At 45.3% G+C, this 22,044-nt stretch overlaps 1 protein-coding gene and 1 non-coding gene across 2 annotated transcripts in view; both read left to right on the forward strand.

Moving 5' to 3' along the window:
- Nucleotides 1-465: 465 nt before the first annotated feature.
- Nucleotides 466-22,044, forward strand: part of RP1L1 (RP1 like 1) — a 110,534-nt gene continuing 88,955 nt past the window's right edge. The window contains exon 1 of the mRNA XM_077291719.1: nucleotides 466-551. The gene's annotated coding sequence lies outside the window, so the exon portion shown is untranslated. The remainder of the gene's footprint in view (nucleotides 552-22,044) is intronic.
- Nucleotides 10,939-11,021, forward strand: TRNAL-CAG (transfer RNA leucine (anticodon CAG)). The gene has a single exon. It is a non-coding gene; the product is annotated as a tRNA-Leu (tRNA).

The following is a 22,044-nucleotide window of genomic DNA, read 5'->3' on the forward strand; positions in this document are numbered from 1 at the left end:
AATAATGCTGCGCTCAGTTTTTACTGCCAGAACAAAGGATACCTTGAAGGAAAAATTACAGCCCTCATGATAAAGAAATGGCGCTGATTACTCCAACACTGTGTAGTGGTGTCCCTAATAAACGGTGACTGAGGTGGGACTCACCAAGAGCAAGATGGTGTATGCTCATAGCTAAATGATTTTGACCACTTTTCATAACCATACTATGAGCAGAACAGTGACTCTCTGAGGTAACAGCCGTCTGATGTAACCACTGACACATGCTAGTGAGGAGAATTTGAGGTAAGCCGCTCATTTTCCTGTCAGATTAAGCAGGAATGGCGGCAGCACCTCAATCCTCTCACACCATAACTGCGGCGCCATCGGCGGCGCGGTTATATACCCGCGCGGTGGGCGTGGTTATAAAATAGGCGGGAAAGTTCACTCACCTCACTGATCGTAGGCGCCAAAACGTCCTGGTGGTGGCGCGGCTTGTGCCGGGCGGCTGGTTGTCATGGAAACAGCAGCCTGAGGCAATGAATGGCGGCGTGTGTGTGACACTTGTCCTAATGGTGAGCACGGGGAAGTATGTAGATAAGGTACACGGTGTATGTGAGAGGAGTTGTCATCGCACAGGAAGTAACACACTAGGTGGCAGAGCCTGAGGTACAGCTATGGTGGCTAGATGTGACATGACTATCATGAGATAGTCACTATTATATCCGTATACGTCTGGCTGCCATGTCCTTCATATACAATATAGTGTATATGAAGGACATGGCAGCCAGACGTGAGGTAATTGTAAGAGCTATAGAAATAAGGGACAGAAGCTATAACATACCTCCCAACTTTTGAAGATGGGAAAGAGGGACAAAGTTTGCGGCGTGCAACGCGCGCTGCATATTTTAGGCCACTCCTCTGACCACACCCATTCATAACTAGCTACACCCATAGCAACGTCCCAACCACACCCATTCATAACTAGCTACACCCATAGCAACGTCCCAACCACACCCATTCATAACTAGCTACACCCATAGCAACGTCCCAACGACACCCATTTAGCACTGCTGATCACACTGTTTCATAAAGAATATAAACAAAAAAAATGGCCACACAGTGCCCCATACTGTATAATGGCCCCATATGATGCTCCATACTGTATAATGACCACACATGATGCTCCATACTGTATAATGGCCACACAGTGCTCCATACTGTATAATGGCCGCACATGATGCCCCATACTGTATAATGGCCCCATATGATGCTCCATACTGTATAATGGCCACACATGATGCTCCATACTGTATAATGGCCACACAGTGCTCCATACTGTATAATGACCGCACATGATGCCCCATACTGTATAATGGCCCCATATGATGCTCCATACTGTATAATGGCCACACATGATGCTCCATACTGTATAATGGCCACACAGTGCTCCATACTGTATAATGACCGCACATGATGCTCCATACACTGTATAATGACCGCACATGATGCTCCATACTGTATACTGGCTGCACATGATGCTCCATACTGTATAATGACTGCACATGATGCTCCATACTGTATGATGACCACACATGATGCTCCATACTGTATAATGACCACACATGATGCTCCATACTGTATGATGACTGCACATGATGCTTCATACTGTATAATGACCGCACATGATGCTCCATACTGTATATTGGCTGCACATGATGCTCCATACTGTATATTGGCTGCACATGATACTCCATACTGTATAATGACTGCACATGATGCTCCATACTGTATAATGGCCACACATGATACTCCATACTGTATAATGACCGCACATGATGCTCCATACTGTATAATGATCGCATGTGTGTAAGAGGTGTACGGAGCTGAGCCGCGTGTGTACGAGGTGTGCGGAGCTGAGCCGTGTGTCGGCTGCTTCTCACTCCTGCGGGATCAGAGCGTCCCATGCGGGAGTGCGGGGCAAAGGCTCAAAACCGGGACAGTCCCACACAATGAGGGGCAGTTGGGAGCTATGGCTATAATATTACACGTACACAGCTATGAAGCGGGTCAGCCATGAGGGGTAGGCACCCGCCTAGGGCGCTGCCTCTCAGAGGGGGGCGCAATTGAAAAAAAAATCTGACAGTGCTGAATGCCTGCGGCTGCCCAGCACCTTCCTCCGGCCGCAATCATTTAGCACAGTGACGACTATGGCGCAGTTGTGTGCAGGCACCGGACAGCATCATGACACTGTTAACCTGCAGATTAACCGCATATCTGCAGGTTAACCTCTTTCTGACATCGGGCGTAATAGTACGCCGATGTCGGACTCCCTCCCTTTGATGTGGGCTCCACAACTTTTCCGGCACGTCAGCTGTTTTGAACAGCTGAAATATGCCTCTAACAGCCACGGGTGGAATCGTGATCCACCCGTGGCTGTTAACTAGTTAAATGCCGCTGTCAATCTCTGAATCTTAGACCCCGGGAACAACTCAGTCAGAGAAGATGTAATCTATAAGGTACCTGGATGTAAATATTTTTGTGTCATCTTGCTTGCGTATTAGGCTGGGTTCACATTGCGTTAATGGTGTCCGTTAGATGGACTACGTTACACCGCGGCATAAATGCAGTGTAACGTAGTCCGTTACGGCCGCCATTGACTGCAATGTCGGACGCATCGCTAGTGCACGCCCACAATGGGGGCTAGCGCAATGTAAATGTCGGCACTTGCGTTAACAGCAGCCCGTTAGCGTATGTGCTGAACAGGCTGCTGCTAACGCAGTGTGAACCCAGCCCTATCAGTTCTGTGGTTCCTATATGGTCCGCAGTCTCCCAGCATCTCCTTACCATTGTTAAGGACATGCTGAGAGTTGTAGGTTTGTGCGATACAAATGTGTATGAGGCTGACTTGACATTGCAATTGATTACTGTACTAAGCTTGGTTTTTATATTCAAGTACTTATGGTGGATCCGGTGATGTATTCCTGTACTGATGATGGTACTGGTGATATTTTAATGTCCTGACAGTGGTTCTCGTGAAATATTCATATACTAATGGTGGTTCTGGTGACACATTCATGACTAATGGTAGTTCTGTTGACGTATTCATGTAGTGATTTTGGGTCTGGTGACGTTTTTATGTACTGATGGTGGTTCTAGTGACGTAGTTATTTACTGACGATGGTTCCTGTGCTGTATTCGCGTACTAATGATGGCTCTGATGTTCTATTTATATAGTGATGATGATTTTGGTTTTGTATTTATACACTGCTCAAAAAAAATAAAGGGAACACTTAAACAACAGAATATAACTCCCAAGTAAATCAAACTTCTGTGAAATCAAACTGTCCACTTAGGAAGCAACACTGACAATCAATTTCACATGCTGTTGTGCAAATGGAATAGACAACAGATGGAAATTATTGGCAATTATCAAGACACAATAAAGAAGTGGTTCCGCAGGTGGGGACCACAGACCACATCTCTACCAATGCTTTCTGGCTGATGTTTTGGTCACTTTTGAATGTTGGTTGTGCTTTCACACTCGTGATAGCATGAGACGGACTCTACAACCCACACAAGTGGCTCAGGTAGTGCAGCTCATCCAGGATGGCACATCAATGCGAGCTGTGGCAAGAACGTTTGTTGTGTCTGTCAGCGTAGTGTCCAGAGGCTTGAAGCGCTACCAGGAGACAGGCCAGTACACCAGGGGACGTGGAGGGGGCCGTAGGAGGGCAACAACCCAGCAGCAGGACCGCTACCTTAGCCTTTGTACAAGGAGGAACAGGAAGACCACTGCCAGAGCCCTGCAAAATGACCTCCAGCAGGCCACAAATGTGCATGTATCTGCACAAACGGTTAGAAACTGACTCCATGAGGATGGTCTGAGTGCCCGACGTCCACAGATGGGGGTTATGCTCATAGCCCAACACCATGCAGAACGCTTGGCATTTGCCACAGAACACCAGGATTGGCAAATTCGCCACTGGCGCCCTGTGCTCTTCACAGATGAAAGCAGGTTCACACTGAGCACATGTGACAGACGTGACAGAGTCTGGAGACGCAGTGGAGAGCGATCTGCCTGCAACATCCTTCAGCATGACGGGTTTGGCAGTGGGTCAGTAATGGTGTGGGGTGGCATTTCTTTGAAGGGCCGCACAGCCCTCCATGTGCTCGCCAGAGGTAGCCTGACTGCCATTAGGTACCGAGATGAGATCCTCAGACCCCTTGTGAGACCATATGCTGGTGCGGTTGGACCTGGGTTCCTCCTAATGCAGGACAATGCCAGACCTCATGTGGCTGAAGTGTGTCAGCAGTTCAGGCAAGATGAAGGCATTGAAGCTATGGACTGGCCCGCCCGTTCCCCAGACCTGAATCCGATTGAACACATCTGGGACATCATGTCTCGCACCATCCACCAACATCACGTTACACCACAGACTGTCCAGGAGTTGGCGGATGCTTTAGTCCAGGTCTGGGAGGAGATCCCTCAGGAGACCATCCGCTGCCTCTTCAGGAGCATGCCCAGGCGTTTTAGGGAGATCACACAGGCACGTGGAGGCCACACACACTACTGAGCATCATTTCCTTGTGTTCAGGCATTTCCACTGAAGTTGGATCAGCCTATAACTTCATTTTCCACTTTGATTTTGAGCATCATTCCAACTCCAGACCTTTGTGGCATATTAGTTGTGATTTACGTTGATCATTTTTAGGTTTTATTGTTCTCAACACATTCCACTATGCAATGAATAAAGATTTACAACTGGAATATTTCATTCAGTGATATCTAGGATGTGGGATTTTAGTGTTCCCTTTATTTTTTTGAGCAGTGTATATTGATGATGGTTCTGATGATGAATACATTTCTAGAATCATCACCACTCCATGAATACATCACCAGAGCCATCATCAGTACATGAATTCGTCACTACAAGTCTATGGGGAAAAAACGCATCCTGCGGGCACATTTGCAGGATGCGTTTTTTTCCCCAAACTACGCATTGCGACGGAGGCCAAACGACGTAAGTGTGAAAGAGGCCTTAGCCATGAGGGGGAAGTTGCATTAGGTGTCCTGTTGCCTTAGTTTCTGACCCATTCCTTTGCTTGGGGGGCGCCATTTGCTTTATCTGGCTAGGGAAACAAAATACCTTGTCCCGGCCCTGGACCTGAGAAATCAATATAACGATGGAGACCTAGATGTTAGCTGTTAAAGGGGTTTCCAGACTTGGGGCTGAAGTCTGCAGTCAGTCTATGTGACTGAAGACTTGTGAATCCTGACAGCACACACTGTCAGGATTCTCTGGCTGTGGGCGTGTGAACGCATGTATACAATTGGCATACATGCAGTCACATACCGACTAGTCGGGCATGGCCTCGCTCAGTGCAAGTGAATTGGGCAAGGCTAGAGACGTCTAGTCGGAATGTGGCTAGAAGTATGCGACCGCCCAGCACTGGAGAATGCTGACAGTGTGCGCTGTGAGGATTCGAATGTCTGCAGTCCCATAGAGTGACTGCAGACTTGTGCCCCAAACCTGGACAGCCCCTTTAAATACTTATTAGCTGTATGACTATGAGCAGATCGATATTGGGATGTATAGGGTCGAGACGAGCACCAGCTTCGTTGAATTTTTCCCAAACCTTAAATACCCGGCGAATCGATTTGTCACAAATTGCACGTACTGAAAAGCCTATATTTGCCTTGGAAAGACATGTGTAATACTCTTGACTCCTCCTTGGACTGTGTACACCCCCTTTTCAAGCTTTTTAAGGGCTCCGTCAGACATTCATGGTGACTGGTCTGATGTTGGATCACAATACACAGACTGTCTGCACATCTCCTGACCCGAGTATGACCGCTTTACAGCGTAAGTCTGGAGCGGGCTCACGGGGTGACCCCAGCAGATAATGGCTGTAACACAGATTCATTCAGATGTCGTTTTTCTCCTACGACTTCGATAATATTTTTCACAGGATACTTGTATCTATTATGGTCTGTGGGGCATATCCTTGTATTCTAGCAGACTGAGTGATCTGAATAAAATCACAGAAAATTGTCCAATCTCGATCCAATCTACTATATAATTGTCTAAGGGTCACTTCCGTCTGTCTGTCCTTCTGTCTGTCTTTCTGTCACGGATATTCATTGGTCGCGGCCTCTGTCTGTCATGGAATCCAAGTCGCTGATTGGTCTCGCCAGCTGCCTGTCATGGCTGCCGCGACCAATCAGCGATGGCCACAGTCCGATTAGTCCCTCCCTACTCCCCTGCAGTCAGTGGCCGGCGCCCTGCCCAATCCTCCCCGCGGTCACCGCTCACACAGGGTTAATGCCAGCGGTAACGGACCGCGTTATGCCGTGGGTAACTCACTCCATTACCGCCGCTATTAACCCTGTGTGACCGAGTTTTTACTATTGACGCTGCCAATGCAGGGCAGTATATATATATATATATATATATATATATATATATATATATATATATACTATATATATGCTTTTTCCACTACTAATGGTGTGCTTTCTCAGTTTTTTGGATTCCTAAGTGCCGGAATAGGCGCATCTTCCAGATGTGCCTTTTCTGGGGTGGCTGGGGGCAGATGTTTTTAGCTGGGGGGGCAATAACCACGGTCCCTCTCTATGCTATTAATATCTGCCCTCAGTCACTGGCTTTCCCACTCCGGCGGAGAAAATTGTTCTGGAGCCCACGCCAGTTTTTTCTGTGATTTAACCCTTTATTTTAACACCTAGAGCTCCCAAATTTTGCACACATACTACTAACATTAGTAGTGAGGGATATGTAAATATATAATGGATATGAAGTGGTTTAATGTATGTAACCATGTCTCATTGTATGAAATATGAATATAGATATATATATATATATATATATATATATATATATATATATATATATATATGTCTCACTCACATATATATGTATGTACAGTATATGGACTGTATATATATTTTCAAGAATATTTGAGTCCATGGATCCATTATATGTCTATTTTGCAAGCCGGTGAGAAAATCGTGCGAATGCCATACGGAGGTTTACATGCGCAAAATACGCAGCCACATCTTGCCCACGGATGACATACGGATCACTGTTCAGGAAACATTTCTGCGTATTTGGTCTGTAAAAAACGGACTGTATTTTTATATGCTGTGTGTGACTCCAGCATAGAGGAGTTGTCCGATCTTTGGCTGATCGTCTGCAATCACTCTATGTGGCTGCAGACTTCTGAATCCTCAAAACGTGCGTACTTCACGGTCTGCAGATTCTCTGGTGCTGGCAGAGAGAGCGGGCATTTAAGTGACCTGAGAATCTGGAGAGTGTGGGGTGCGCACACTGTGAGGATTCAGAAGCCTGCAGTCGCCCCATTAAGTATTGCAGTATATACTGAAAATCACTGTGTCCTATGAAGCTCAAGAAGATAGAGTAACAAGTTGGTAGAGATGGGGGGCCTTCAGCAAGCCCCCCGATTGCCATGGTGACCCATTAGCACCCCACAATCAGAGGGCAATGAGCACCCATACAGACGCTCGCAAGTGTGACCCCGGCCATAATCAGAGTGTGGTTCATGTGTCATCAGTTTTTCACGTAAGTTGAGAAAAAAAAGTTTCTCCACCTTCTCCTAAGTGACACTCTGTGAAAATCAGACCGCACACAGATGACATCCGAGTGCAGTTAGATTTTTTCACGTACCCATAGACTTGCAGTAACAATTTTGATTTGACCATCGCATCAAAATCGGACATGTCTCTACAATTTTCCCTGGACAACTCAGCCCGTGTAAAATCACAGACATGTGACTGGCTCCATAGACATCACAGGTACGAGCTCTGACCGTGAAAATAACGGATAGCTCTCATACGGGGAAATCAGACGTCTGAATGAGGCCTGTAAGGCTACTTTCACATTAGCGTCGTGCACTGCATGTCGCAATGCGACGTTGCGGCGCACCGACGCATACTGTGGAAGCGCCGCACAACGGGGGCAGCGGATGCTGTTTTTCAATGCATCCGCTGCCCCATTGTGAGGTGCGGGGAGGAGGGGGCGGAAATGGCGGACACGATGCGCCAAAAAACGTTACATGCAACGTTTTTTGGTGGCGACGGTCCGACGCAACACGACGCAACCGTCGCACGACGGTTGCGACGTGTGGCAATGCGTCGCTAATGCAAGTCAATGGAGAAAAAACGCATCCTGCAATCACTTTTGCAGGATGCGTTTTTTCTACAAAACGACGCATAGCATTCATTGACTATAGCAGTACAGTCAAAGGTGTGCAGTACCTCTCCATTCATTGACTATAGCAGTAGTCAGTGATGTGCAGTACCTCTCCATTCATTGAGTATAGCAGTAGTCAGTGATGTGCAGTACCTCTCCATTCATTGACTATAGCAGTAGTCATAGGTGTGCAGTACCTCTCCATTCATTGACTATAGCAGTAGTCAGAGGTGTGCAGTACCTCTCCATTCATTGACTATAGCAGTAGTCAGAGGTGTGCAGTACCTCTCCATTCATTGACTATAGCAGTAGTCAGAGGTGTGCAGTACCTCTCCATTCATTGACTATAGCAGTAGTCAGTGATGTGCAGTACCTCTCCATTCATTGACTATAGCAGTAGTCAGTGATGTGCAGTACCTCTCTATTCATTTACTATAGCAGTAGTCAGAGGTGTGCAGTACCTCTCCATTCATTGACTATAGCAGTAGTCAGAGGTGTGCAGTACCTCTCCATTCATTGACTATAGCAGTAGTCACAGGTGTGCAGTACCTCTCCATTCATTGACTATAGCAGTAGTCAGAGGTGTGCAGTACCTCTCCATTCATTGACTATAGCAGTAGTCAGAGGTGTGCAGTACCTCTCCATTCATTGACTATAGCAGTAGTCAGAGGTGTGCAGTACCTCTCCATTCATTGACTATAGCAGTAGTCACAGGTGTGCAGTACCTCTCCATTCATTGACTATAGCAGTAGTCACAGGTGTGCAGTACCTCTCCATTCATTGACTATAGCAGTAGTCAGAGGTGTGCAGTACCTCTCCATTCATTGACTATAGCAGTAGTCAGAGGTGTGCAGTACCTCTCCATTCATTGAGTATAGCAGTAGTCAGAGGTGTGCAGTACCTCTCCATTCATTGACTATAGCAGTAGTCACAGGTGTGCAGTACCTCTCCATTCATTGACTATAGCAGTAGTCAGAGGTGTGCAGTACCTCTCCATTCATTGAGTATAGCAGTAGTCAGTGATGTGCAGTACCTCTCCATTCATTGACTATAGCAGTAGTCACAGGTGTGCAGTACCTCTCCATTCATTGACTATAGCAGTAGTCAAAGGTGTGCAGTACCTCTCCATTCATTGACTATAGCAGTAGTCAGAGGTGTGCAGTACCTCTCCATTCATTGACTATAGCAGTAGTCAGAGGTGTGCAGTACCTCTCCATTCATTGACTATAGCAGTAGTCAGTGATGTGCAGTACCTCTCCATTCATTGACTATAGCAGTAGTCAGAGGTGTGCAGTACCTCTCCATTCATTGAGTATAGCAGTAGTCAGTGATGTGCAGTACCTCTCCATTCATTGACTATAGCAGTAATAATAGGTGTGCAGTACCTCTCCATTCATTGAGTATAGCAGTAGTCAGTGATGTGCAGTACCTCTCCATTCATTGACTATAGCAGTAGTCACAGGTGTGCAGTACCTCTCCATTCATTGACTATAGCAGTAGTCAAAGGTGTGCAGTACCTCTCCATTCATTGACTATAGCAGTAGTCAGAGGTGTGCAGTACCTCTCCATTCATTGACTATAGCAGTAGTCAGTGATGTGCAGTACCTCTCCATTCATTGACTATAGCAGTAGTCAGTGATGTGCAGTACCTCTCCATTCATTGACTATAGCAGTAGTCAGAGGTGTGCAGTACCTCTCCATTCATTGAGTATAGCAGTAATCAGTGATGTGCAGTACCTCTCCATTCATTGACTATAGCAGTAGTCACAGGTGTGCAGTACCTCTCCATTCATTGAGTATAGCAGTAGTCAGTGATGTGCAGTACCTCTCCATTCATTGACTATAGCAGTAGTCACAGGTGTGCAGTACCTCTCCATTCATTGACTATAGCAGTAGTCAAAGGTGTGCAGTACCTCTCCATTCATTGACTATATCAGTAGTCAGAGGTGTGCAGTACCTCTCCATTCATTGACTATAGCAGTAGTCAGAGGTGTGCAGTACCTCTCCATTCATTGACTATAGCAGTAGTCAGAGGTGTGCAGTACCTCTCCATTCATTGACTAGAGCAGTAGACAGAGGTGTGCAATACCTGCAGTACCTCTCCATTCATTTAGTGGGCAGTGAAGAAGATGCACAGAACATATTTATAGCAGTCTGGGGTGAGGAGACCCTCTGGTCTAAACTGAATATGGGGGTACTAGTAATTTTTATCAGCATTCTGTGGCTTGCACTTTTCCTAGGTGCTCTGTGTGACTGGGGCACTATTCCTGTGGAGACCAGCAATGGGAGCACTCTCACCCTGACACTGGTCATGGGGGCACTTCGGGCTGACATTGTGAGGGCGGACATCCTGAAGGCTTCTGGTTACAGCCAGTCCTGGAGATAGCATTGTCATTGCTTATGGCACTGTTTATGACGGCTCCTGCAGCTGTGCAGCATTGATAGGGCGCAGCAGTATACGGTGCAGTGTCTGCGATGACACATTGTAGCTGCACGGCTAGCAGTGCACCTAGGCAACAGAACACCGCCAACGTTCTAGTGTGTGACGCGTCTAGCGTGTTATACCCAGCTCCGTCTACAGAGGCGCCAGCAGTGCGGCCATATCGCAGCATGAAGCCTACTGGAAACAACCATGTACAGAGCGAGGTCAGCAAGCATATCAATGTGTACAGGGGACATGTGCGTGTGTGAGATCAGCTCTACAGTCTGGAGTGGCCCTCTTCGTCTCAGAGTCAGGATGGCCGAGCGGTCTAAGGCGCTGCGTTCAGGTCGCAGTCTCCCCTGGAGGCGTGGGTTCGAATCCCACTTCTGACAATGATTTTTTTTTCAAGAGGAATATAAAGATTTTGCTTGATTATGGACATACATGACGCTTGATATGAAAGTCAATGCTGTATTAGAGGAAATGGATTTATTAAAAACTAGATGGTGGCCCGAGTATAACGCATCGGGTATTCTAGAATATGTACATGTATGTATGTGGTGCTTAGCACAGCCACGTAGTATATAACACAGCCACGCAGTATATAACACAGACAGCCACGTAGTATATAGCAGCTACATAGTATATAGCACAGCCACGTAGTATATAGAACAGCCACGTAGTACATAGCAGCCACATAGTATATCGCAGCCACATAGTATATAGCACAGCCCACGTAACAAACAGCCACGTACTATATAGCACAGCCACGTAGTATATAGCAGTCACATAGTATATAACACAGCCCATGTAATAATAATAATAATAATCTTTATTTATATAGCGCCAACATATTCCGCAGCGCTTTACAGTTTAACAGTTTCAAACACAACAGTCATAGGTAACCATGTTAACAATACAGTAATAAAGCAAAATAAGACAAAATAAGCCGCCCCTGCTCGTGAGAGCTCACAATCTACAATGAGGTGGGGGGATACAAAGCACAGGTGTGTATTTACAATGATGTATTTACAGTGATGGTCCAGCCATCTTCAGGGAGTGGGGGGTAGATGGAGATAGTGAATGGGCTACACACACACAAACATAAAATGACTTTGATTAGACAACATGGTAGGCCGCTCTGAACAAATGTGTTTTGAGCGAGCGCCTAAAACTATGCAAGTTGTGGATGGTCCTAATATCTTGGGGTAGAGCATTCCAGAGGATTGGCGCAGCACGGGAGAAGTCTTGGAGTCGGGAGTGGGAGGTACGGATTAGTGCAGAGGTTAGTCGAAAGTCGTTTGCAGAGCGCAGCGGTCAGTTAGGCCAATAGACAGAAATGAGGGAGGAGATGTAAGGGGGTGCCGCCCTGTGGAGAGCTTTGTGGGTGAGAACAAGTACTTTGAATTGTATCCTGTAATGAATGGGCAGCCAGTGTAACGACTGGAAAAGAGCGGACACGTCCGAGTAACGATTAGCCAGATGGACGACCCTAGCTGCCGCATTAAGGATAGACTGGAAAGGGGAAAGTCGCGTGAGGGGGAGGCCAATTAATAGAGCATTGCAGTAGTCCAGGCGGGAGTGGATTAGGGCGACAGTGAGAGTTTTTGTTGTCTCCATGGTGAGAAAAGGGCGGATTCTAGAGATGTTCTTTAGGTGTAAGCGGCACGAGCGGGCAAGAGATTGTGTGTGGGATGTGAAGGAGAGATCAGAGTCAAACATAACACCCAGACAGCGTGCCTGCTGCCGGGGTGTTATTATGGTGCCACCCACAGAGAGGGAAATGTCAGATTTAGGGAGGTTAGTAGAAGGCGGGAGCAGAAGAAGTTCAGTTTTGGAGAGGTTGAGTTTCAGATAGAGAGCGGACATGATGTTGGAGACTGCAGACAGACAGTCAGTGGCGTTCTGTAGTACAGCAGGGGTAAGGTCAGGGGATGACGTGTATAGTTGTGTGTCATCAGCGTAAAGATGGTACTGAAAGCCAAATCTGCTGATGGTCTGTCCAATTGGGGCTGTGTAGAGGGAGAAGAGAAGGGGGCCAAGGACTGAGCCCTGAGGTACCCCGACAGTGAGAGGAAGAGGAGATGAAGTGGAGCCCACTTCACTGAAGTGCCAATATATAGCACAGCCCACGTAATATATAGCACAGCCCACGCAGTATATAACACAGGCCACGTAGTAAATAACACAACCCACGCAGTATATAACACTGCCCACGTAGTATATAGCAGTCAGGCAGTATATAACACAGCCCACGTAATATATAGTACAGCCCACAAAGTATATAACATATCCCACATAGTATATAACACAGCCACGCAGTATATAACACAGGCCATGCAGTATATAACAGCCCACGCAGTATATAACACAGCCCACGTAGTATATAACACAGGGCACGCAGTATATAACACTACCCACGCAGTATATAATACAGCCACGTAGTATATAGCACAGCCCACTCAGTATATAACACAGCCCACGCAGTATATTACACAGCCCACGTAGTATATAACACAGGCCACGCAGTATATAACACTACCCATGCAGTATATAATACAGCCACGTAGTATATAGCACAGCCCACTCAGTATATAACACAGCCCATGTAGTATATAACACAGGGCACGCAGTATATAACACAGCCCACGTAGTATATAACACAGCCCACACAGTATATAACACAGGCCACGCAGTATATAACACAGCCCACGCAGTATATAACACAGGCCACGTAGTATATAACACAGGCCACGCAGTATATAACAGCCCACGTAGTATATAACACAGCCGACGTACTATATAACACAGCCCACGTACTATATAGCAGTGTGGGCACCATATCCCTGTTAAAAAACAAAATTAAAGTAAGAAATAGTTATATACTCACCCTCCGGCGTCCACCGAATCTGTCCCGATGTGCGCGATGCTGCCACCAGCTTCCATTCCCGCTAAGTCACCTGGGTAATTTCGCAATGCATCACTGGGAACGGAAGCTGGCGGCAGCATCGCGCGCATCGGTGGACGGCGGATGGTGAGAATAGCATATTTTTTAATTTTTTTAAATTATTTTTAACATTGTATCTTTGTACTATTGATGCTGCATAGGCAGCATCAATAGTAAAAAGTTGGTCCGGGATGTGGCGACACACTGGCGCTAACTGAAGGGGAGTAGGGAGGGGGCACTGACTGGAGGAGAGTAGGGAGGGGCCAATTCGCGGCCGGACTAAGCCTGTCGCTGATTGGTCGCAACCTGCCGGCCGCGACCAATCAGCGACCCGGGATTTCCGTTACGTAAGTTACAGACAAACAGACGGAAGTGCCCCTTAGACAATTATATATATAGATATTACTATGAGGGTTATCTTCACTGGTGTGTGTACACTCTGCGATAGTCAGGCATTTCGTGCAGTTTTCTCACTGCAATGTTCAGTTTTTCACAATCTGTGACGGATCCGTCGAGCCAACGGATTTTGACTGACGGCAAAAAACTGATGTGTGAAAGTGGCCTAAATAGCCATGAGTTAAGGAATATTGTTTATGTTGATTATTGGGAATGGAATAAATAGTAATTCCATAATATGATGGTAATATATGAATAACTATGTTACAATCTGCCATTAACCCCTAATCTCAGTCAATTTGCATCTTTGGGCTTTCACTCTCTCCTCTTCCAAGTGCCACATCATTTCTTATTTGTCCGTCAACATGGCCATTTGTGGGCTTTTTTTAGCGGGATTATTTGTAGCATTGAATGACACCGTTCACTTTACCATTTAATGTACAGAAACATAGGAAAAAATGTGCTGCAATACTCAAAATGTTTTTTTGTTGCGAAAGAATGTGTGATTCTAACTTTTGTAATGTTTTTTTTTAATTTTTTTTTCACTGTATTTTTCAGCCCATGTTGGGAATTTGAAGTTACAAGCGTTTGATTGCTTGTTCTATACTTCAGTAGCCGAGTATTTCAGCAGTGGAAATGTTGGCCTTCTATGAATATTCTGCCACTGAAGCCCAGCCAACCAATTTTGTGGCAATGGGGACCTTCAGCAGACCACTGATTGCATTAAAGGGAAAGTGGTGATGATGGGTGCCCAAATAAACTGTCCCCTCACCAGGATTGTGCGAATTCTTAGATCGCTGCTGTATAACGCAGCAAGCACCTGCCCCCTCCATACATCCAAACCCTCTCCATGACATACCGTTACGTACTGAGGAGGGCTAATCGTTAAAAAAGAATTTCGCATTTCAGAAAGTAATGTTGCTGGGATACACCATCACTTTTTGATAGATGGACTTTTGACTGTGCCGATCCTGAGAAAGTAGGGGCTGAGATGCTGGATTGGCGTTATGACCTCTTCACAGTTTTTGTTTTAATTTCCACCATTCACCGTGCAAGGAAGTGACCAAAGTCAAGTGTCCACGGACAAACTATAAGGGCTTGTTTATAGATGGCAGATACAGTGCAGATGTTACACCCGGATTTGTGGATGTTAAATCACTGTAGCAACAAAGTGGATGAGATTTAGCCACATCTCTTTCGGAATTGACCTGTAGGTAGCTGTATTCGCCACTAGGCACTGGACATCTGGTGCCTAAGGGTATGTGTCCACGTTCAGGATTGCATCAGGATTTGGTCAGGATTTTTCATCAGTATTTGTAAGCCAAAACCAGGAGTGGAACAATTAGAGGAAAAGTATAATAGAAACATATGCTCCACTTCTGCATTTATCACCCACTCCTGGTTTTGGCTTACAAATACTGATGAAAAATCCTGACCAAATCCTGATGCAATCCTGAACGTGGACACATACCCTTAGGCTGCGCCGGAGGGACAGGTCTTTTTTTCATCACTTCCCTATTTTTCAGACCAAATAGCTAAAATGTCGTATTTTTGTACTTTGTGTAATTGTATTCTCATCTGTGAAGCAAACATACATCAGTCTAGGAATGCGTTGGCACGTGCAGGGTTAGAGGAGCCCCAATTAGCTCCCTGCCCTCCTGCCCTGACATACTGCGGTCTGCTCACCTTGCTGACGTCACTGCAGAGAGATGAGGTCACAACATTAATAGTTAATATCCCTATACACATTAGACGATCGAAAGGGTATGTACACCTGTTAGGATACGTTCCCATTATCTGGAAGTAGCAGCACTTTGGACGCAGCGTATTTTCGCTATTTTCAAAACGCTGCTTTCTATTGAACGCATGTAAATCGGCATGTGTTCACTGAGGGTATGTGAACACATAGAATGATCCTCTGTGAATTTTTTTTTTACCGCGGCTTTTGTGTGGATTCCACTGTGGTTTTACACCTGCGGTTTTCTATTATGGAGCAGGTGTAAAACCGCTGTGGATTCCGCACAAAAAATTGACACGCTGCGGAATGTAAACCGCTGCGTTTCCGCTCGTTTTTTTCCGCAGCATGTGCACTGCAGATTACGTTTCCCACAGGTTTACATTGTACTGTAATCGCATGGGAAACCGCTGCGGACCCGCAGCTGCGGAAACGCTGCGGATCCACAGCAAAATCCGCAGCGTGTGCACATAGCCTGAACCATGCACATTTACCGCATCCAATACATTCTAGTGTGGAAATGATGCTCCAAATGTCAGTTTCTGCTGGTGATTCACAGGCGCACATACACACATACTGGACATGAGATTTCTAGAAATCCCATCCACTATATTATAACATCTGTCCGCCAGTGTTTTGACGCTGCATAAATACACATCGTCAAAATCGCAGCAAATCTTGAACCTGGGAACGTTGGGTTTGTACACACATTTGCAAACTCAGTGAGTTTCTCAAGTGGAAGACTGAAAAGTCTTTTGTACTGAAATGTGTTTTTTTGCGTTTTTACTGTCATTTTTCCAAAATCTTTTGGCCATCGTTTTTTTCATTTAAACTGTATTGAAAAAAACGATTGAGCGACTTTTAAGCTACCCCACGTTGTTTGCATATACTCTTAGGGCTCATACGCATCGCTGAGAAAAAAAACGGTCGGATTTCAGTCCAGAAAAGTCTGATGAGTGTAATGCAAGTGTCATGCGATTTTCATGCCCGTTCAAAATCCGATTTTAACATCTATCATCCGATTTACATCCGATTTACATGCGAATGTGATCCGATTGCAATTCAATTTTAACATGAGCTTTTACATAGAGCAATTTTCTATGTAATTTACACACAGGTTTCCAGGGAAATATTCTTCAAGAAAAGTTATAACTTGTGGGATAAGCTATAACGTCACGCTGACGTGAGTGACTTGAACTGATTTTATTGACTGTGAACTCGCAGAACCTTTCTGATAGCATCGCAAGAGTGTGAATGTTCTCACGCTCGCAGTGACGTCAATGAGGTGAAAAGAGTTCACCGCGAGGCGCTGAGCAAGTGTTCCAGGTAAGGAATATGGGTTTTATTATTTTAATTCTGTTACAGAAGACATTGTTTTCAGTGGAATAGGCAATAAAGTGAGTATGGTTTAATTTAGATTAATTAAAGGAGCCTGTGTCATTCTTTCAATTCAAAGACTTTATTCTGGGTGGTTTTTTTTCATACAATATCACTATTGGGTTAGTAATGGAGGTGTCTTATAGACCCCTCTCCATTATTAACCTCGGGGCATGATGTCACCTGACAATACAATGGTGACATCAACCGCACCAACTGTTACCCCAAAAGGGCAAGAGGGAAGAGCTACGCTAAGTGCCAGAATTGGCACATCTTATGGATGTGCCATTTCTGGGGCAGCTGAGAACTGATGTTTTTAGTCTGGGAGGCGGGCCATATCCATGGCCCCTTCCAGGGCTATTAATATCAGCCTGCAGCTGTTTGCCTAGCATTTGCTGGTTATTAAATATAGGGGGACCCTACATCATTTTCTTTTTTTGGGGGGTCCCCTATTTTAATAACCAGGAAAGGCTAAACGTACAGGTGTGAGCTGAAATTAGTAGCTTGGGAATCTCCATGGGGATTACCCCTTCCCAGGCTATAAACATCAGCCCCCAGCTGCCTGCTTTCCCTCTGCTGGTAAATAAAATGTCCGGGGATCTCACAACATTTTTTTCAGAAAACATTTAGTATGTTAAAAAATATATATACGGTAAGCTACACAAGCACTGCACTTATTATAGATGTGACATCCTTATATCTATCTATTCTATGTGTATATATCTATTTTATCTATTCTATTCTGTCAGGTCACGGTGTGATTTTACTGCATTCGGCAGATGAATTGTTGGCTTTTAAAAGGACATCAATGTGTAAAAATTTGACGGCACGTGCATGGTCCGAGTGCTGTGCGATTTTTTTTTCCTCGCACGCATTGATTTGCATTGGCGAGTCTCGTTGGAGATACGAGGAGAATCACAGCATGATGCTATTGTTTTCTCAGTCCCATTTCGGCTTTTTTTTTTCGGATTTTTATCGGATTGCACTCGTCCGTTTTCCTCGCAGATAAGTATGAGCCCCAAGTCTGACTTACTAGTATGGGATGTAATCACGTAAAATGTCATGTGCACAAAATACAGCCCTGTCTGTAATTCAGTGCAGATTTAACATCGGCAGCATGTCGTTTATCATTTTCACCTTGGATTTTGCCCTTTGCAGCTCATATTTATTTACTGAAGATTTTATTGTAACAGAATCTACATTAAACACAATTATATATTTTGTTGGATTTTATTGCGATTTCCATATCAGAATTTTGAACATGTGAATGTAATCTAAGGGGGACACAGCGCGACACTGGAATAACGGTTCCGTCCTTCCCAGGATCAGTGAGGGTCCCACCAGTCAGTCTCCCACCCATCAGAAACCTAAGTTATATCACCTGTGAAATTCGGCCTTGTTTTATGGATGTTAAACTGACCTTAGGGTAAGACTAGATACTAATATTCCAGACCACAGCAATGCTTTTAGTGGTGAGATTTTTTAATAACAAGTACATGGAGTGATGTAATGCTGCCCAACAACTGTGTAACCTAAGACTTGTCAGATGATTTATGGTAAATTACCCATTTAAGAGCGGCAGAGTACAGCGAGGTCTGAGTTATTACATGTGACACTGCATTATATGTAACGAAACACCCATTCTAAGTATGCTGTAGATGATGTGTGTGTCCTCAGGCCTTCAGCCCAGTACAGAGCACTGGTAGGTTTAGGGTAAGCTGATTATATTCTGGGTGTATACTGTATACTGGTGGATATGTATTTATAGACATAGCTTTCTAAGACAAGACTGCTGACAGCCTGGGATTTACAGATTCCTTCTTGAGTTAATCAGAATTTCTTAGAACAAGGTTCTCATTCATGTGAAGCAAGTGCACCATAAAAACTGAAAACCTACAGGAGAACTCACAGTAGGATAACCGTAGGTTTGCTTTATTTTTCTGGCTGAAGTTTTTGTTCCATCATAGCACCAGAAAAATTTTATTCGTACCTTAGTAAACCCAAAAATATTTGGGAGGAAAATGGGGGGTGCATCTTATAGTCCGAATGCAGGCTTTCTGGGGGGTTACGGCAGTGGTGTAGCAGCGTCCCTTCCTCAGGGAACCGTTGGGGGCAGGAGTGTGGCAATGCTGAAGCTCGGTGTTGGCGGTGAGCAGTACGGAGTGCATCATTGGTTTCCCTGCGGCCATCTTCCTGAAACTATGGGCCGCCAGACTCAGCGCATACCCAGATTGAGGACTCGGCTGGGCCTCTAATGCTCCATTTTCCTGAAGCTGTGGGCTTCAGGAAAATAGCTGCAGGAGGCCGCTCTTGTGCAGATTGAGATCTCCGCGGCCCTCGGCTTCAGGAAAATGGCCACCTGAGGCCGTGCGGGTGCAGACTGAGATCTCGGCGACTCTCGGCTTCAGGAAAATGGCCGCCGAGAAACCAATGATGCACTCGGCTCTGCTCACCATGGACACCAGCATCACCACATTTCTGCCACCGGCATCCTGAGGATGGGACCCTGCTCTATGCAACACACTATGCTCTGCCGCACCGCTGGCAGGAGACCTGCAACATTGTACCGCTGGGATACCCTGGGACTGCAGCATCGTACCGCTGGGATACCCCGGGACTACAGCATTGCCCCACTTCTGCCACCACCGGCTTCATGAGGAAGGCGCCTCCTGTGACCCCTCTCTACCACCCTCAGGTAAAATACCTTAAATTCAGATGATAAGATGGACCCCCATCTTATAAAAAATTTTTTTTGCTATTTTCCACCCCAAAATTTGGGGTGCGTCTTATTGTCCGGTGCGTCTTATAGTCCAAAAAATATGGTACCTCATACACTAACTCTGCCACACTATATGTGTAAGCAGGCTGTTTGGATGCAACAGCGCAGACAATAAGGAAACAGTGGTACTTAACACTATTTAACTAACACCAAAGGGAAAAGCTGTAAGTGTGTGTATACAGTATGTAAATATATATATATTTATAGTATGCACTATATGGTGGGTTACAGTAGCAGGGTCAGTACAGTATATTATGACACAGCAATACAACTAAGTACAATGTCTAAACAACGTTCTATTACATTCACCGTTCTTGTTATCTAGCAGTTAAACGACTACTAATGCCATTATGTCTCAAATTCTCCGGCGTAACGCTCAGTACCAGGCCCGGACCTCGTCGTAGTGTCTATAAACACCTCTGATTGTTACACTGGCCCTAGAGGGGCTCACCAGTACTTCCCGCAAGTCCTAGTTATGTAAGTCACTGGGTATACCGTTTGCTCATCGCACTGGCCTTCTCTGTTCCTTGCAGCATAGCCCCAGCTGACACCCTGTTCCATACATCTGTGCTGGAATTAACAGGCCACAGGAACGGTCCCCTTCTACAGCGGGATCGGCTCCCGAGCCTGGTTCAGATCTGTCACGGTCTTCTACTGGTGCTATTTATGGATCTTCTACTGGCGTGGACGGGGGGTACGAATCTTCTATTGGTGCTGCTTACGAATTCTATTGGCGCTGCTTACAAATTCTACTGGTGCTGCTTACGAATTTTACTGGCGCTGGTCACAGACTTGTAGTGGCGCTAGGCATAGATCTTCCTCACAGCTTAAGCCTTCTCTGGCATCTGATTGCTCTCGGACCCTTCTGTGGCAATGGTGGCTGTAAGCCCATCTAACAGCTACACAACCTGTCCTGGTACGGGTTCTGGCGGCAACTCCCTCTTCTCAGCCTGGCCAAACCTTTTATAATTAGTAACTGTGACACAAGTGTCACTTGATCTGGTGTTGTCTTCATAATCTTCTCCTCTGAGAACATACCTTCCCACTATCAGAATCCTGCTACTGTAATTCTTTCTTTACTTTCACTTTCGCCTTTGAGCAGTAGATGGCCGTGTTTGCTTGCAATTACTCAGGTAGGCATCAACTTCAACTGTATTCTCTCTTGTCCGCTTCCTTACATATTGGTAAAAGTATGGGGACAATTACACACGTGGTCAAAATTGTTGGTACCCCTTGTTTAATGACAGACAAATGAAGTAGGCCTGGTCAGAAATGATGGTACCCTTAATATTTTGTTGCACAACCTTTTGAGGCAATCACTACAATCAAATGATTCCTGTAACTGTCAATGAGACTTTTGCACCTCTCGACAGGTATTTTGGCCAGTCCTCAAGACCACAACTATGAGAGTCAAAATAAGTAAACCAATCCAGAAAATCATCTTGTCTGATTGGATAAGATTTATTTTGCAAATTATGGTGGAAAATAAGTATTTGGTCACCTAAAAACGTGGAAGATTTCTGGCTCTCACAGACCTGTAACTTCTTTAAGAGGCTCCTCTGTCCTCCACTCATTACCTGTAGTAATGGCACCTGTTTGACCTCATCAGTATAAGAGACACCTGACCACAACCTCAAACAGTCACACTCCAAACTCCACTATGGTGAAGACCAAAGAGCTGTCAAGGGACACCAGAAACAAAATTTTCTGTCCTCTACTCCTCTTTGGTCAGACCTCATCTGGAATAATGTGTCCAATTTTGGGCACCACATTTTAAAAAAGACATCTACAAACTGGAGCACGATCAGAGAAGAGCGACCAGAGTGGTGACTGGTCTGCAAACCATGTCCTATGAGGAACGGTTACAGGATTTGGGAATGTTTAGCTTGCAAAAAAGAAGACTGAGAGGAGACTTAATAGCTGTCTACAAATATCTCAAGGGCTGTCAAATTGTAGAAGGATCATCTTTATTCTCATTTGCACAAGGAAAGACTAGAAGCAATGGGATGAAACTGAATGGGAGGAGACACAGATTAGATATTAGAAAAAACTTTTTGACAGTGAGGGTAATCAATGAGTGGAACAGGCTGCCACGAGAGGTGGTGAGTTATTATTATTATTTATTATTATAGCGCAATTTATTCCATGGCGCTTTACATGTAAGGAGGGGTATACATAATA

This window comes from Ranitomeya variabilis, chromosome 2 (genome assembly GCF_051348905.1).
Source record: "Ranitomeya variabilis isolate aRanVar5 chromosome 2, aRanVar5.hap1, whole genome shotgun sequence".
Classification (NCBI taxonomy): domain Eukaryota; kingdom Metazoa; phylum Chordata; class Amphibia; order Anura; family Dendrobatidae; genus Ranitomeya; species Ranitomeya variabilis.